The following is a 17,372-nucleotide window of genomic DNA, read 5'->3' on the forward strand; positions in this document are numbered from 1 at the left end:
TTCTTATGTACAGCATTCAGAAATCACGTCGCAGATGACATACGGTAATCGAATCTAAAGCATTTCACGGTATCATTGTCACGAGGAATTCGGAAGAAGGCCAGTCGTTGACAGTTGTTGGTTGTTATAGCGGTGAAAATAGACGGAAAATCTGCAAAAGCATTAGCGGAGGATAGACAATGTTGCTTGCCAGCCAAGGGTCGTGCCCTCTGAAGCAGTGGTCGCTTCGATGCTTATTATGTACAGCAATCAGAGATGACGTCGCAGATGACATACGGTAATCGAGCGTAAGGCATTCCACGTTACCATTGTCACGAGGCCCTATTAAGAAGGCCAGTCGTTGACAGTTGCTGGTTTTTGTAGCAGTGAAAATCCACGGCAAAATCTGCAAAAGCAGTAGTGGATGCTTAGACATGTTGCTTGCTAGCCAAGTGCCTTGCCCTCTGAAGCAGTGGTCGCTGCGATGCTCCTTATGTACAGCAATCAGAGATGACGTCGAAGATGATATACTGTAATCGAATGTAAGGCATTTCACGGTATCATTGCCACGAGGAACTCGGAAGAAGGCCAGTCGTTGACAGTTGCTGGTTGTTGTAGCGGTGAAAATCCACGGAAAATCTGCAAAAGCAGTAGCGGAGGCTAGACAATGTTGCTTGCCAGCCAAGTGCCGTGCCCTCTGAAGCAGTGGTTGCTTCGATGCTTCTTATGTACAGCATTCAGAAATGACGTTGCAGATGAGATACAGTTGCTGGTTTTTGTAGCGGTGAAAATGCACGGAAAATCTGCAAAAGCAGTAGCGGAGGCTAGACAATGTTGCTTGCCAGCCAAGTGCCGTGCCCTCTGAAGCAGTGGTTGCTTCGATGCTTCTTATGTACAGCATTGAGAAGTGACGTCGCAGATGAGATACGGTAATCGAATGTAGGGCATTTCACAGTATCATTGTCACGAGGAACTCGGAAGAAGGCCACTCGTTGACCGTTGCTGGTTGTTTTAGCGGTGAAAATCCACGGCAAGATCTTCAGGAGCAGTAGCGGATGATAGACAATGTTGCTTGCCAGCCAAGTGCCGTGCCCTCTGAAGCAGTGGCTGCTTGGATGCTTCTTATGTACAGCATTCAGAATTGACGTCGCAGATGAGATACGGTAATCGAACGTAAGGCATTTCACGGTATCATTGTCACGAGGAACTCGGAAGAAGGCCAGTCGTTGACCGTTGCTGGTTGTTGTAGCGGTGAAAATCCACGAAAAATCTGCAAAAGCAGTAGCGGAGTCTGGACAATGTTGTTTGCCAGCCAAGGGCCGTTCCCTCTGAAGCAGTAATCGCTTCGATGTTTCTTATGTACAGCATTCAGAATTTACGTCGCAGATGAGATACGGTAATCTAATGTAATTAATTTCACGGTATCATTGTCACGAGGAACTCGGAAGAAAGAAACTCGTTGACCGTTGCTGGTTGTTGTAGCGGTGAAAATCCACGGCAAGATCTTCAAGAGCAGTAGCGGAGGATAGACAATGTTGCTTGCCAGCCAAGTGCCGTGCCCTCTGAAGCAGTGGTCGCTTCGATGCTTCTTATGTACAGCATTCAGAAATGAAGTCGCAGATGACATACGGTAATCGAATGTAAGGCATTTCACGGTATCATTGTCACGAGGAATTCGGAAGAAGGCCAGTCGTTGACAGTTGCTGGTTGTTGTAGCGGTTAAAATCCACGGAAAATCTGCAAAAGCAGTAGCGGAGGCTAGACAATGTTGCTTGCCAGCCAAGTGCCGTGCCCTTTGAAGCAGTGGTCGCTTCGATGCTTCTTATGTGCAGCATTCAGAAATGACGTCGCAGATGACATACGGTAATCGAATGTAAGGCATTCCACGTTATCACTGTCACGAGGAACTCGGAAGAAGGCCAGTCGTTGACAGTTGCTGGCTGTTGTAGGGGTGAAAATCCACGGAAAATCTGCAAAAGCAGTAGCGGAGGCTAGACAATGTTGCTTGCCAGCCAAGGGCCGTGCCCTTTGAAGCAGTGGTTGCTTCGATGCTTCTTATGTGCAGCATTCAGAAATGACGTCGCAGATGACATACGGTAATCGAATGTAAGGCATTCCACGTTATTATTGTCACGAGGAACTCGGAAGAAGGCCAGTCTTGACAGTTGTTGGTTGTTATAGCGGTGAAAATACACGGAAAATCTGCAAAAGCAGTAGCGGAGCATGGACAATGTTGCTTGGCAGCCAAGGGCCGTGCCCTCTGAAGCAGTGGTCGCTTCGAAGCTTCTTATGTACAGCAATCAGAGATGACGTCGCAGATGACATACGGTAATCGAGCGTAAGGCATTCCACGTTACCATTGTCACGAGGCACTAGGAAGAAGGCCAGTCGTTGACGGTTGCTGGTTTTTGTAGCAGGGAAAATCCGCGGCAAAATCAAAAGCAGTAGTGGATGCTTAGACATGTTGCTTGCTAGCCAAGTGCCTTGCCCTCTGAAGCAGTGGTCGCTGCGATGCTCCTTATGTACAGCAATCCGAGATGACGTCGAAGATGATATACTGTAATCGAATGTAAGGCATTTCACGGTATCATTGCCACGAGGAACTCGGAAGAAGGCCAGTCGTTGACAGTTGCTGGTTGTTGTAGCGGAGAAAATCCACGGAAAGTCTGCAAAAGCAGTAGCGGAGGCTAGACAATGTTGCTTGCCAGCCAAGAGCCGTGCATTCTGCAGCAGTGGTCTCTTCGATACTTATGTACAGCATTCAGAAATGACGTCGCAGATGACATACGGTAATCGATTGTAAAGCATTCCACGTTATCATTGCCTCGAGGAACTCGGAAGAAGGCCAGTTGTTGACAGTTTCTGGTTGTTGTAGCGGTGAAAATCCATGAAAAATCTGCAAAAGCAGTAGCGGAGGCTAGACAATGTTGCTTGCCAGCCAAGTGCCGTGCCCTCTGAAGCAGTGATTGCTTCGATGCTTCTTATGTACAGCATTCAGAAATGACGTTGCAGATGAGATACAGTTGCTGGTTGTTGTAGCGGTGAAAATGCACGGAAAATCTGCAAAAGCAGTAGCGGAGACTAGACAATGTTGCTTGCCAGCCAAGTGCCGTGCCCTCTGAAGCAGTGGTCGCTTCGATAATTCTTATGTACAGCATTCAGAAATCACGTCGCAGATGACATACGGTAATCGAATCTAAGGCATTTCACGGTATCATTGTCACGAGGAATTCGGAAGAAGGCCAGTCGTTGACAGTTGTTGGTTGTTATAGCGGTGAAAATAGACGGAAAATCTGCAAAAGCATTAGCGGAGGATAGACAATGTTGCTTGCCAGCCAAGGGTCGTGCCCTCTGAAGCAGTGGTCGCTTCGATGCTTATTATGTACAGCAATCAGAGATGACGTCGCAAATGACATACGGTAATCGAGCGTAAGGCATTCCACGTTACCATTGTCACGAGGCACTATTAAGAAGGCCAGTCGTTGACAGTTGCTGGTTGTTGTAGCGGTGAAAATCCACGGAAAATCTGTAAAAGCAGTAGCGGAGACTAGACAATGTTGCTTGCCAGCCAAGTGCCGTGCCCTCTGAAGCACTGATTGCTTCGATGCTTCTTATGTACAGCATTCAGAAATGACGTTGCAGATGAGATACAGTTGCTGGTTGTTGTAGCGGTGAAAATGCACGGAAAATCTGCAAAAGCAGTAGTGGAGGCTAGACAATGTTGCTTACCAGCCAAGTGCCGTGCCCTCTGAAGCAGTGGTTGCTTCGATGCTTCTTATGTACATCATTGAGAATTGACGTCGCAAATGAGATACGGTAATCGAATGTAGGGCATTTCACGGTATCATTGTCGCGAGGAACTCGGAGGAAGGCCACTCGTTGACCGTTGCTGGTTGTTGTAGCGGTGAAAATCCACGACAAGATCTTCAAGAGCAGTAGCGGAGGATAGACAATGTTGCTTGCCAGCCAAGTGCCGTGCCCTCTGAAGCAGTCGTCGCTTCGATGCTTCTTATGTACAGCATTCAGAAATGAAGTCGCAGATGACATAAGGTAATCGAATGTAAGGCATTTCACGGTATCATCGTCACGAGGAAATCGGAAGAAGGCCAGTCGTTGACAGTTGCTGGTTGCTGTAGCGGTGAAAATACACCGAAAATCTGCAAAAGCAGTAGCGGAGGATAGACAATGTTGCTTGCCAGTAAAGTGCCGTGCCCTCTGAAGCAGTGGTTGCTTCGATGCTTCTTATGTACAGCATTGAGAATTGACGTCGCAGATAAGATACGGTAATCGAATGTAGGGCATTTCACACTATCATTGTCACGAGGAACTCGAAAGAAGGCCACTCATTGACCGTTGCTGGTTGTTGTAGCGGTGAAAATCCACGGCAAGATCTTCAGGAGCAGTAGCGGAGGATAGACAATGTTGCTTGCCAGCCAAGTGCCGTGCCCTCTGAAGCAGTGGTTGCTTGGATGCTTCTTATGTACAGCATTCAGAATTGACGTCGCAGATGAGATACGGTAATCGAACGTAAGGCATTTCACGGTATCATTGTCACGAGGAACTCGGAAGAAGGCCAGTCGTTGACCGTTGCTGGTTGTTGTAGCGGTGAAAATCCACGGAAAATCTGCAAAAGCAGAAGCGGAGTCTGGACAATGTTGCTTGGCAGCCAAGTGCCGTGCCCTCTGAAGCAGTGGTCGCTTCGGTGCTTCTTATGTACAGCATTCAGAAATGAGGTCGCAGATGACATACGGTAATCGAATGTCAGCCATTTCACGGTATCATTGTCACGAGGAACTCGGAAGAAGGCCACTCGTTGACCGTTGCTGGTTGTTGTAGCGGTCAAAATCCACGGCAAGATCTTCAATAGCAGTAGCGGAGGATAGACAATGTGGCTTGCCAACCAAGTGCCGTGCCCTCTGAAGCAGTGGTCGCTTCGATGCTTCTTATGTGCAGCATTCAGAAATGACGTCGCAGATGACATACGGTAATCGAATGTAAGGCATTCCACGTTATCATTGTCACGAGGAACTCGGAAGAAGGCCAGTCGTTGACAGTTGCTGGCTGTTGCAGGGGTGAAAATCCACGGAAAATCTGTAAAAGCAGTAGCGGAGGCTGGACTATGTTGCCTGCCAGCCAAGTGCCGTGCTCTCTGAAGCAGTGGTCGCTTCGATGCTTCTTATGCACAGCATTCAGAAATGAGGTCGCAGAGGACATACGGTAATCGAATCTAAGGCATATCACGGTATCATTGCCACGAGGAACTCGGAAGAAGGTCTGTCGTTGACAGTTGCTGGTTGTTATAGCGGTGAAAATCCACGGAAAATCTGCAAAAGCAGCAGCGGAGGCTAGACAATGTTGCTTGCCAGCCAAGGGCCGTGCCCTCTGAAGCAGTGATCGCTTCGATGCTTCTTAAATGCAGCATTCAGAAATGACGTCGCAGATGACATACGGTAATCGAATGTAAGGCATTCCACGTTATCATTGTCACGAGGAACTCGGAAGAAGGCCAGTCGTTGACAGTTGCTGGTTGTTGTAGCGGTGAAAATCCACGGAAAATCTGTAAAAGCTGTACCGGAGGCTAGACAATGTTGCTTGCCAGCCAAGGGCCGTGCCCTCTGAAGCAGTGATCGCTTCGATGCTTCTTATGTGCAGCATTCAGAAATGACGTCGCAGATGACATACGGTAATCGAATGTCAGGCATTCCACGTTATCATTGTCACGAGGAACTCGGAAGAAGGCCAGTCGTTGACAGTTGCTGGTTGTTGTAGCGGTGAAAATCCACGGAAAATCTGTAAAAGCAGTAGCGGAGGCTAGACAATGTTGCTTGCCAGCCAAGGGCCGTGCCCTCTGAAGCAATGATCGCTTCGATGCTTCTTATGTGCAGCATTCAGAAATGACGTCGCAGATGACATGCGGTAATCGAATGTAAGGCATTCCACGTTATCATTGTCACGAGGAACTCGGAAGAAGGCCAGTCGTTGACAGTTGCTGGTTGTTGTAGCGGTGAAAATCCACGGAAAATCTGTAAAAGCAGTAGCGGAGACTAGACAATGTTGCTTGCCAGCCAAGTGCCGTGCCCTCTGAAGCAGTGGTCGCTTCGATAATTCTTATGTACAGCATTCAGAAATCACGTCGCAGATGACATACGGTAATCGAATCTAAGGCATTTCACGGTATCATTGTCACGAGGAATTCGGAAGAAGGCCAGTCGTTGACAGTTGTTGGTTGTTATAGCGGTGAAAATACACGGAAAATCTGCAAAAGCATTAGCGGAGGATAGACAATGTTGCTTGCCAGCCAAGGGTCGTGCCCTCTGAAGCAGTGGTCGCTTCGATGCTTATTATGTACAGCAATCAGAGATTACGTCGCAGATGACATACGGTAATCGAGCGTAAGGCATTCCACGTTACCATTGTCACGAGGCACTATTAACAAGGCCAGTCGTTGACAGTTGCTGGTTTTTGTAGCAGTGAAAATCCACGGCAAAATCTGCAAAAGCAGTAGTGGATGCTCAGACATGTTGCTTGCTAACCAAGTGCCTTGCCCTCTGAAGCAGTGATTGCTTCGATGCTTCTTATGTACAGCATTCAGAAATGACGTTGCAGATGAGATACAGTTGCTGGTTGTTGTAGCGGTGAAAATGCACGGAAAATCTGCAAAAGCAGTAGCGGAGGCTAGACAATGTTGCTTGCCAGCCAAGGGCCGTGCCCTCTGAAGCAGTGATCGCTTCGATGCTTCTTATGTGCAGCATTCAGAAATGACGTCGCAGATGACATACGGTAATCGAATGTAAGGCATTCCACGTTATCATTGTCACGAGGAACTCGGAAGAAGGCCAGTCGTTGACAGTTGCTGGTTGTTGTAGCGGTGAAAATCCACGGAAAATCTGTAAAAGCAGTAGCGGAGACTAGACAGGGTTGCTTGCCAGCCATGTGCCGTGCCCTGTGAAGCAGTCAGTGGTCGCTTCGATGCTTCTTATGCACGGCATACAGAAATGACGTCGCAGATGACATACGGTAATCGAATGTAAGGCATTCCACGTTATTATTGTCACGAGGAACTCGGAAGAAGGCCAGTCGTTGACAGTTGTTGGTTGTAATAGCGGTGAAAATACACGGAAAATCTGCAAAAGCAGTAGCGGAGGATGGACAATGTTGCATGGCAGCCAAGGGCCGTGCCCTCTGAAGCAGTGGTCGCTTCGATGCTTCTTATGTACAGCAATCAGAGATGACATCGCAGATGACATACGGTAATCGAGCGTAAGGCATTCCACGTTACCATTGTCACGAGGCACTAGGAAGAAGGCCAGTCGTTGACAGTTGCTGCTGTTGTAGCAGTGAAAATCCGCGGCAAAATCTGCAAAAGCAGTAGTGGATGCTTAGACATGTTGCTTGCTAGCCAAGTGCCTTGCCCTCTGAAGCAGTGGTCGCTGCGATGCTCCTTATGTACAGCAATCCGAGATGACGTCGAAGATGATATACTGTAATCGAATGTTAGGCATTTCACGGTATCATTGCCACGAGGAACTCGGAAGAAGGCCAGTCGTTGACAGTTGCTGGTTGTTGTAGCGGTGAAAATCTACGGAAAATCTGCAAAAGCAGTAGCAGAGGCTAGACAATGTTGCTTGCCAGCCAAGAGCCGTGCATTCTGAAGCAGTGGTCGCTTCGATGCTTCTTATGTACAGCATTCAGAAATGACGTCACAGATGACATTCGGTAAAGGAATGTAAGGCATTCCACGTTATTATTGCCTCGAGGAACTCGTAAGAAGGCCAGTCGTTGACAGTTGCTGGTTGTTGTAGTGGTGAAAATCCACGGAAAATCTGCAAAAGCAGTAGCGGAGGCTAGACAATGTTGCTTGCCAGCCAATTGCCGTGCCCTTTGAAGCAGTGGTTGCTTCGATGCTTCTTATGTACAGCATTCAGAAATGGCGTTGCAGATGAGATACAGTTGCTGGTTGTTGTAGCGGTGAAAATGCACGGAAAATCTGCAAAAGCAGTAGCGGAGGCTGGACAATGTTGCTTGCCAGCCAAGTGCCGTGCCCTCTGAAGCAGCGGTCGCTTCGATGCTTCTTATGTACAGCATTCAGAAATGAAGTCACAGATGACATACGGTAATCGAATGTAAGGCATTTCACGGTATCATTGCCACGAGGAACTCGGAAGAAGGCCAGTCGTTGACAGTTGCTGGTTGTTGTAGCGGTGAAAATCCACGGAAAATCTGCAAAAGCAGTAGCGGAGGCTAGACAATCTTGCTTGCCAGCCAAGGGCCGTGCCCTCTGAAGCAGTGGTCGCTTCGATGCTTCTTATGTACAGCATTCAGAAATGACGTCGCAGATGACATACGGTAATCGATTGTAAAGCATTCCACGTTATCATTGCCTCGAGGAACTCGGAAGAAGGCCAGTTGGTGTAAGTTTCTGGTTGTTGTAGCGGTGAAAATCCATGAAAAATCTGCAAAAGCAGTAGCGGAGGCTAGACAATGTTGCTTGCCAGCCAAGTGCCGTGCCCTCTGAAGCAGTGATTGCTTCGATGCTTCTTATGTACAGCATTCAGAAATGACGTTAGAGATGAGATACAGTTGCTGGTTGTGGTAGCGGTGAAAATGCACGGAAAATCTGCAAAAGCAGTAGCGGAGGCTAGACAATGTTGCTTGCCAGCCAAGTGCCGTGCCCTCTAAAGCAGTGGTTGCTTCGATACTTCTTATGTACATCATTGAGAATTGACGTCGCAAATGAGATACGGTAATCGAATGTAGGGCATTTCACGGTATCATTGTCACGAGGAACTCGGAAGAAGGCGACTGGTTGACCGTTGCTGGTTGTTGTAGCGGTGAAAATCCACGGCAAGATCTTCAAGAGCAGTAGCGGAGGATAGACAATGTTGCTTGCCAGCCAAGTGCCGTGCCCTCAGAAGCAGTGGTCGCTTCGATGCTTCTTATGTACAGCATTCAGAAATGAAGTCGCAGATGACAAAAGGTGATCGAATGTAAGGCATTTCACGGTATCATCGTCACGAGGAAATCGGAAGAAGGCCAGTCGATGACAGTTGCTGGTTGTAGCGGTGAAAATACACGGAAAATCTGCAAAAGCAGTAGCGGAGGATAGACAATGTTGCTTGCCAGCCAAGTGCCGTGCCCTCTGAAGCAGTGGTGGCTTCGATGCTTTTTATGTACAGCATTCATAAATGACGTCGCAAATGACATACGGTAATCGAGGGTAAGGCATTCCACGTTACCATTGTCACGAGGCACTAGGAAGAAGGCCAGTCGTTGACGGTTGCTGGTTTTTGTAGCAGTGAAAATCCACGTCAAAATCTGCAAAATCAGTAGTGGATGCTTAGACATGTTGCTTGCTAGCCAAGTGCCTTCCCCTCTGAAGTAGTGGTCGCTGCGATGCTCCTTATGTACAGCATTCAGAAATGATGTCGCAGATGACATACGGTAATCGAATGTAAGGCATTTCACGGTATCATTGCCACGAGGAACTCGGAAGAAGGCCAGTCGTTGACAGCTGCTGGTTGTTGCAGCAGTGAAAATCCACGGAAAATCTGCAAACGCAGTAGCGGAGGCTAGACTATGTTGCTTGCCAGCCAAGGGCCGTGCCCTCTGAAGCAGTGGTCGCTTCGATGCTTCTTATGTACAGCATTCAGAAATGACGTCGCAGATGACATACGGTAATCGATTGTAAAGCATTCCACGTTATCATTGCCTCGAGGAACTCGGAAGAAGGCCAGTTGGTGTAAGTTTCTGGTTGTTTTAGCGGTGAAAATCCACGGAAAATCTGTAAAAGCAGTAGCGGAGACTAGACAATGCTGCTTGCCAGCCAGGAGCCGTGCCCTCTGAAGCAGTGGTCGCTTCGATGCTTCTTATGTACAGGATTCAGAAATGACGTCGCAGATGACATACGGTAATCGATTGTAAAGCATTCCACGTTATCATTGCCTCGAGGAACTCGGAAGAAGGCCAGTCGTTGACAGTTTCTGGTTGTTGTAGCAGTGAAAATCCACGGAAAATCTGTAAAAGCAGTAGCGGAGGCTAGACAATGTTGCTTGCCAGCCAAGTGCCGTGCCCTCTGAAGCACTGGTTGCTTCGATGCTTCTTATGTACAGCACTCAGAAATGACGTTGCAGATGAGATACAGTTGCTGGTTGTTGTAGCGGTGAAAATGCACGGAAAATCTGCAAAAGCAGTAGCGGAGGCTAGACAATGTTGCTTGCCAGCCAAATGCCGTGCCCTCTGAAGCAGTGGTTGCTTCGATGCTTCTTATGTACAGCATTGAGAATTGACGTCGCAGATGAGATACGGTAATCGAATGTAGGGCATTTCACAGTATCATTGTCACGAGGAACTCGGAAGAAGGCCACTCGTTGACCGTTGCTGGTTGTTGTAGCGGTGAAAATCCACGGCAAGATCTTCAGGAGCAGTAGCGGAGGATAGACAATGTTGCTTGCCAGCCAAGTGCCGTGCCCTCTGAAGCAGTGGTTGCTTGGATGCTTCTTATGTACAGCATTCAGAAGTGACGTCGCAGATGAGATATGGTAATCGAACGTAAGGCATTTCACGGTATCATTGTCACGAGGAACTCGGAAGAAGGCCAGTCGTTGACCGTTGCTGGTTGTTGTAGCGGTGAAAATCCACGGAAAATCTGCAAAAGCAGTAGCGGAGTCTGGACAATGTTGCTTGGCAGCCAAGTGCCGTGCCCTCTGAAGCAGTGGTCGCTTCGGTGCTTCTTATGTACAGCATTCAGAAATGAGGTCGCAGATGACATACGGTAATCGAATGTAAGCCATTTCACGGTATCATTGTCACGAGGAACTCGGAAGAAGGCCACTCGTTGACCGTTGCTGGTTGTTGTAGCGGTGAAAATCCACGGCAAGATCTTCAATAGCAGTAGCGGAGGATAGACAATGTGGCTTGCCAACCAAGTGCCGTGCCCTCTGAAGCAGTGGTCGCTTCGATGCTTCTTATGTGCAGCATTCAGAAATGACGTCGCAGATGACATACGGTAATCGAATGTAAGGCCACTTAGTAAAACACGTTGCGGGGCTAGTTGGTTATGCATATTCTTTCGTTAAAATTTAAGCAGCGCTAACTTTTAGGACGAATACACAGAAGACATGACAGGACGGGCGCTGACTCCAACTATGTTTATTGAACACGTTTTTTCGTAGAACATATAGAGACAAAACGAACCTTGAGCGCATGCGCATCTGCGACAGACCACAAAAAGAAAAGGCCAAGATGACAACGATGACAGCTAAGGTAGATTAATGAGGGCGGCACGCATTTCGTCCCATATTTTTAAGCAATCTGAATTCGCTGGCATGCAGGGAGACAGAAGTGGTGCTGACACACGTGTCGCCTTTTGCCTTGATGAAAAATGCTTCGGATAATTCCCGAGCTACTCTATCTTTGCTCCTGGTTAGAATTTTGATTTTGTCAAGCCGTGGCTCACAGTTCTCATCGTTTTGGTCCTTGCAAGAAAGGCAATGAGTGGGTAGATTCAGGCATGAGTCTGATGCGTTCCCCAAACTTCGTTCATGTTCCCTGGCACGGTCGTTAACACAACGCCCTGTCTGGCCAACGTACACTTTGCCACAAGAAAGGGGGATCTCATAGACCACACCCGTGGCACACCGGACAAAGGGCTTGGCGTGTTTTGTTCTACAGCCGGATGTTGCAGGGCCACTGCTGCTGACCTTAGGGCACATCTTAGCCAGCTTACAAGGCGCAGAGAACACCATCGGGACGCCGTACTTGTTGCCCACCCTTTTTAGGTTATGGGACACCTTGTGGATGTATGGCATAACCACTGGTTTGGCATTCCCGGGTCTTTCTTTTCTACGTGTCTTTTTCTGCCTTCCCTTGAATTTCTGTAGGAGTGCTTCGGTCACAGCTGTCAACACGTGATCAGGGAACCCTGCTTTTCGCAGTCTTTCTACCTCGCCCCGAAAGCTCTCTTGCATCATGTGAGGGCACGACTTAGCAAGTGCAGATTCTAGAGAAAGGGTCGCAATAGCCCTCTTAACAGTTTTTGACTGGGCCGAATCAAAAGGCAAAAAATCTTTCTTGGCTCTAGGGCGGTAGCACCAGCATACACACTTTTCTCTGAGCATGATGTTCAAGTCCAAAAACTGGAGGCGGTTAAGTACAGGTAACTCGTAGGTAAAAGAGAGCCCTTTTCCATGTTGTACAAATTGTTCTAAAATATTCATCGCAATTTCCTCATACCGGCCTTGGTCACTTTTCTTTAAAATTACTAAAAAATCGTCTACGTATCTAAAAATCTTCAGGACATTGCCTTCGCCAGTTAGTGAAGCCAAAGCGTTGTCGAATGATGCAAGAAAAATGTTACACAAAACTGGAGCGACACATGATCCGATGCAAATGCCCTGGCGCTGTAGATAGCGCCGGTTGTCAAACTCGATAAAAGTAGCGTTGATATAAGATTCTAAAAGTGACATAAAGTTATCTACACTTAAGCCGGCTGTATTCTGGAATGCGATAGTACCGTTTGCTTCAATGCACTGTCTGACAGCAATAAACAGGTCGTTATGTGGTATAGAATAAAAAAGATCTTCAAGATCTATGGAAAAGGCATATCCAATCTGCTCTCCTTTCAACACACTGGCAACCTCCAATGAATTCTTGGTGGCAAAGGGATCAGAAAGAACCAGATTATTTAAGTGCTTAAGCATGAACCTACTAATATGTTGTTGCCAGGTACCTCTCTCGCTAACAATCGTCCGGAAGGGTGCATCGGGTTTGTGAGTTTTCACCGCAAAGAACACGGTCAAGGTGTTTACTCGAGAGTCCACAATGGCTCTTGCAAGGCTCTGGAGTTCCATGGATTTACATAGGCCAACTGCCTTAGTCTTGATACGGGTTGCAGACGGTTTTACTGCCACAAAGTTCTTCTCTATTGCTTGCATCGCCTTCTCGCTGTAAATGCCAGACGGTACAATGACGAAGCAACCTTCTTTGTCTGCTTGCAGACCTTCTTTGTCTATTGCGACCCTTTCTCTAGAATCCGCACTTGCTAAGTCGTGCCCTCACATGATGCAAGATAGCTTTCGGGGCGAGGTAGAAAGACTGCGAAAAGCAGGGTTCCCTGATCACGTGTTGACAGCTGTGACCGAAGCACTCCTACAGAAATTCAAGGGAAGGCAGAAAAAGACACGTAGAAAAGAAAGACCCGGGAATGCCAAACCAGTGGTTATGCCATACATCCACAAGGTGTCCCATAACCTAAAAAGGGTGGGCAACAAGTACGGCGTCCCGATGGTGTTCTCTGCGCCTTGTAAACTGGCTAAGATGTGCCCTAAGGTCAGCAGCAGTGGCCCTGCAACATCCGGCTGTAGAACAAAACACGCCAAGCCCTTTGTCCGGTGTGCCACGGGTGTGGTCTATGAGATCCCCCTTTCTTGTGGCAAAGTGTACGTTGGCCAGACAGGGCGTTGTGTTAACGACCGTGCCGGGGAACATGAACGAAGTCTGGGGAACGCATCAGACTCTCGCCTGAATCTACCCGCTCATTGCCTTTCTTGCAAGGACCAAAACGATGAGAACTGTGAGCCACGGCTTGACAAAATCAAAATTCTAACCAGGAGCAAAGATAGATTAGCTCGGGAATTATCCGAAGCATTTTTCATCAAGGCAAAAGGCGACACGTGTGTCAGCACCACTTCTGTCTCCCTGCATGCCAGCGAATTCAGATTGCTTAAAAATATGGGACGAAATGCGTGCCGCCCTCATTAATCTACCTTAGCTGTCATCGTTGTCATCTTGGCCTTTTCTTTTTGTGGTCTGTCGCAGATGCGCATGCGCTCACGGTTCGTTTTGTCTTATATGTTCTACGAAAAAACGTGTTCAATAAACATAGTTGGAGTCAGCGCCCGTCCTGTCATGTCTTCTGTGTATTCGTCCTAAAGGTTAGCGATGCTTAAATTTTAACGAAAGAATGTAAGGCATTCCACGTTATCATTGTCACGAGGAACTCGGAAGAAGGCCAGTCGTTGACAGTTGCTGGCTGTTGCAGGGGTGAAAATCCACGGAAAATCTGTAAAAGCAGTAGCGGAGGCTGGACTATGTTGCCTGCCAGCCAAGTGCCGTGCTCTCTGAAGCAGTGGTCGCTTCGATGCTTATGCACAGCATTCAGAAATGAGGTCGCAGAGGACATACGGTAATCGAATCTAAGGCATTTCACGGTATCATTGCCACGAGGAACTCGGAAGAAGGCCAGTCGTTGAGAGTTGCTGGTTGTTATAGCGGTGAAAATCCACGGAAAATCTGCAAAAGCAGAAGCGGAGGCTAGACAATGTTGCTTGCCAGCCAAGGGCCGTGCCCTCTGAAGCAGTGGTCGCTGCGATGCTCCTTATGTACAGCAATCCGAGATGACGTCGAAGATGATATACTGTAATCGAATGTTAGGCATTTCACGGTATCATTGCCACGAGGAACTCGGAAGAAGGCCAGTCGTTGACAGTTGCTGGTTGTTGTAGCGGTGAAAATCTACGGAAAATCTGCAAAAGCAGTAGCGGAGGCTAGACAATGTTGCTTGCCAGCCAAGAGCCGTGCATTCTGAAGCAGTGGTCGCTTCGATGCTTCTAATGTACAGCATTCAGAAATGACGTCACAGATGACATTCGGTAAAGGAATGTAAGGCATTCCACGTTATTATTGCCTCGAGGAACTCGTAAGAAGGCCAGTCGTTGACAGTTGCTGGTTGTTGTAGTGGTGAAAATCCACGGAAAATCTGCAAAAGCAGTAGCGGAGGCTAGACAATGTTGCTTGCCAGCCAAGGGCCGTGCCCTCTGAAGCAGTGATCGCTTCGATGCTTCTTATGTGCAGCATTCAGAAATGACGTCGCAGATGACATACGGTAATCGAATGTAAGGCATTCCACGTTATCATTGTCATGAGGAACTCTGAAGAAGGCCAGTCTTTGACAGTTGTTGGTTGTTATAGCGGTGAAAATACACGGAAAATCTGCAAAATCATTAGCGGAGGATAGACAATGTTGCTTGCCAGCCAAGGGTCGTGCCCTCTGAAGCAGTGGTCGCTTCGATGCTTATTATGTACAGCAATCAGAGATGACGTCGCAGATGACATACGGTAATCGAGCGTAAGGCATTCCACGTTACCATTGTCACGAGGCCCTATTAAGAAGGCCAGTCGTTGACAGTTGCTGGTTTTTGTAGCAGTGAAAATCCACGGCAAAATCTGCAAAAGCAGTAGTGGATGCTTAGACATGTTGCTTGCTAGCCAAGTGCCTTGCCCTCTGAAGCAGTGGTCGCTGCGATGCTCCTTATGTACAGCAATCAGAGATGACGTCGAAGATGATATACTGTAATCGAATGTAAGGCATTTCACGGTATCATTGCCACGAGGAACTCGGAAGAAGGCCAGTCGTTGACAGTTGCTGGTTGTTGTAGCGGTGAAAATCCACGGAAAATCTGCAAAAGCAGTAGCGGAGGCTAGACAATGTTGCTTGCCAGCCAAGTGCCGTGCCCTCTGAAGCAGTGGTTGCTTCGATGCTTCTTATGTACAGCATTCAGAAATGACGTTGCAGATGAGATACAGTTGCTGGTTTTTGTAGCGGTGAAAATGCACGGAAAATCTGCAAAAGCAGTAGCGGAGGCTAGACAATGTTGCTTGCCAGCCAAGTGCCGTGCCCTCTGAAGCAGTGGTTGCTTCGATGCTTCTTATGTACAGCATTGAGAAGTGTCGTCGCAGATGAGATACGGTAATCGAATGTAGGGCATTTCACAGTATCATTGTCACGAGGAACTCGGAAGAAGGCCACTCGTTGACCGTTGCTGGTTGTTTTAGCGGTGAAAATCCACGGCAAGATCTTCAGGAGCAGTAGCGGAGGATAGACAATGTTGCTTGCCAGCCACGTGCCGTGCCCTCTGAAGCAGTGGCTGCTTGGATGCTTCTTATGTACAGCATTCAGAATTGACGTCGCAGATGAGATACGGTAATCGAACGTAAGGCATTTCACGGTATCATTGTCACGAGGAACTCGGAAGAAGGCCAGTCGTTGACCGTTGCTGGTTGTTGTAGCGGTGAAAATCCACGGAAAATCTGCAAAAGCAGTAGCGGAGTCTGGACAATGTTGCTTGGCAGCCAAGTGCCGTGCACTCTGAAGCAGTGGTCACTTCGGTGCTTCTTATGTACAGCATTCAGAAATGAGGTCGCAGATGACATACGGTAATCGAATGTAAGCCATTTCACGGTATCATTGCCATGAGGAACTCGGAAGAAGGCCAGTCGTTGACAGTTGCTGGTTGTTGTAGCGGTGAAAATCCACGGAAAATCTGGAAAAGCAGTAGCGGAGGCTAGACAATGTTGTTTGCCAGCCAAGGGCCGTTCCCTCTGAAGCAGTAATCGCTTCGATGTTTCTTATGTACAGCATTCAGAATTGACGGCGCAGATGAGATACGGTAATCGAATGTAATTAATTTCACGGTATCATTGTCACGAGGAACTCGGAAGAAAGAAACTCGTTGACCGTTGCTGGTTGTTGTAGCGGTGAAAATCCACGGCAAGATCTTCAAGAGCAGTAGCGGAGGATAGACAATGTTGCTTGCCAGCCACGTGCCGTGCCCTCTGAAGCAGTGGCTGCTTGGATGCTTCTTATGTACAGCATTCAGAAATGAAGTCGCAGATGACATACGGTAATCGAATGTAAGGCATTTCACGGTATCATTGTCACGAGGAATTCGGAAGAAGGCCAGTCGTTGACAGTTGCTGGTTGTTGTAGCGGTTAAAATCCACGGAAAATCTGCAAAAGCAGTAGCGGAGGCTAGACAATGTTGCTTGCCAGCCAAGTGCCGTGCCCTTTGAAGCAGTGGTCGCTTCGATGCTTCTTATGTGCAGCATTCAGAAATGACGTCGCAGATGACATACGGTAATCGAATGTAAGGCATTCCACGTTATCATTGTCACGAGGAACTCGGAAGAAGGCCAGTCGTTGACAGTTGCTGGCTGTTGTAGGGGTGAAAATCCACGGAAAATCTGCAAAAGCAGTAGCGGAGGCTAGACAATGTTGCTTGCCAGCCAAGTGCCGTGCCCTTTGAAGCAGTGGTCGCTTCGATGCTTCTTATGTGCAGCATTCAGAAATGACGTCGCAGATGACATACGGTAATCGAATGTAAGGCATTCCACGTTATTATTGTCACGAGGAACTCGGAAGAAGGCCAGTCGATGACAGTTGCTGGTTGTTGTAGCGGTGAAAATACACGGAAAATCTGCAAAAGCAGTAGCGGAGGATAGACAATGTTGCTTGCCAGCCATGTGCCGTGCCCTCTGAAGCAGTGGTGGCTTCGATGCTTTTTATGTACAGCATTCATAAATGACGTCGCAAATGACATACGGTAATCGAGGGTAAG

This window comes from Amblyomma americanum, chromosome 11, assembly GCF_052857255.1.
Source record: "Amblyomma americanum isolate KBUSLIRL-KWMA chromosome 11, ASM5285725v1, whole genome shotgun sequence".
Taxonomy (NCBI): domain Eukaryota; kingdom Metazoa; phylum Arthropoda; class Arachnida; order Ixodida; family Ixodidae; genus Amblyomma; species Amblyomma americanum.